This window comes from Mandrillus leucophaeus, unplaced genomic scaffold, assembly GCF_000951045.1.
Source record: "Mandrillus leucophaeus isolate KB7577 unplaced genomic scaffold, Mleu.le_1.0 Scaffold1, whole genome shotgun sequence".
Classification (NCBI taxonomy): Eukaryota; Metazoa; Chordata; class Mammalia; order Primates; family Cercopithecidae; genus Mandrillus; species Mandrillus leucophaeus.
The window spans coordinates 10159942-10161620 of record NW_012098097.1 but is presented as its reverse complement, the minus strand read 5'-3'; positions in this window follow the sequence as shown (position 1 = coordinate 10161620).

The window sequence follows — 1679 nt, the reverse complement described above, 5'->3', positions numbered from 1 at the left end:
GCTGGGACGCCGAGGACCCGCTTTGGGGACCGGAGGGCGGGGGTCCCTGCTCCTTCCCCTGAGCCAAGCTACTTCCCAGGGCGCCACCAGCCCCGAGGGCCGAAAGCTGCTTTGGCTCCCGCAGAGCACAGAAGAGATGCGCACCCAGCGGAGACCTTTCTCTTCCGCCAGGTGCCTCCACGGGCTTCCTCACCAGCCGCTTCCCACCGATCGGATTTCGCTTGGCAACACACGCCCATCTTCTGCCCCTCCCTGATCAGAAACTCCCGTGGCTCCTCTTTGCTTACTGATCTGAGTATAAACTCAGCCTGTGGTGTGGGGCCCGCTCACAGAGCCAGGCGCAGGGGCGTACTGAGTTCTAGCCCCAGATCCTCCACTAGTCAGTGGGCGATCAAGTGTGCACGTCTCAGTCTCCATTATGATAGTGACCAGAAGCTCACCAAGGCCCCTTGCAACCCTAAAGCATGTAGCATCTCATGTCATCTCTTAGCATCTAGGCGTCCTCCCCTCCTCCTCCTCGCGCTTCCTGGCTTTGGAGATGTGTTTGCAGTTGCAGAGATAGACAGAGGCTCCTGGGAGCTCGCAGAGCCAGCCTGAAGAAAGCTCTCCGGCTTCAAAAGCACTTCCCGAGGTCAGACCTAACCACTCCACCCTGGGAAGTGCCCAAAGCCTCGGTCATATGTCAAATGACTCTGAAGGTCTTCCCAGCTCAGGCCACCATGCTGCAGCCTGGCTTATGCGAGGAGGAGACTTTATTTTCCTCCAGCTGCGCCTGGTCCCCTCCAATCCGCTACACCCAGGCCCCTTGCTGCCTGCCCTGCCCACCTCCTGGCCCCCTTCCTGGGCCATTTCTCACTGGCCGTGACAGTTCTCTGCTTCTCCTCCTCCTTCATCAAAATGTACGTGTCCCGAGTTCCATTATCTCACTGCCTTGCTCTCTGCTAATGTGAAAATGGGTGATAAATTGGTGTTAGCAGATATACTGTGTTACACGGGTTAGGTAACAAATTTGCATTGAACAAGGACATGCTGACCGTGCCTTTGTGCAGAAGAGTGATGAATGGTGGCAGGAAATTTGGGCATCGTGGCAGGCTGGCTAAGGAGATATTGGAGGGCAGAGGTCTCTGCCAGGCCTCTAAATCACACCTCATGCCTGGGTGCCTACATCTGCCACAAACTGGCAATAAGCCATAGGTACACTGAGGGATGAAATGGTCCTTCTGATGAGGTGTCTTGCTCAGGTAAGCTCAGGAGGTGGCATTTATATCTGGTTGCCATTTTAGGCCAAAGGGGAAGCCTCTTGCTGAGTGGTGGAGATGGGGTTCCCTAGAAGACGTGGCCACCTCTGGTGTGGGTCATCTGGGGAGGTGGCCTACCCTCCACAGAAGCCAGAATTTAGAAGGTAGGGGAGGGTACTCCCCTCTTCCTCTGGGCCACACTCCCTTAGATATGGACTTTGAGGTTGGAGTGGGAGAGCCTGTCTGCCATTTGATGGCTGGCTTGGGCCAGTGACTTTTTTTTTTTTTTTTTTTTTTTAGTCTCACTCTGTCGCCCAGGCTGGAGTGCAGTGGCCGGATCTCAGCTAAGTGCAGATTCCTTTTGGTCAGTCCAAAGTGGAATATATTTCTTGTTTAATTTATTCTCTTTACTCTTCATGCGTGTTTTTTTTTTTTTTTTTT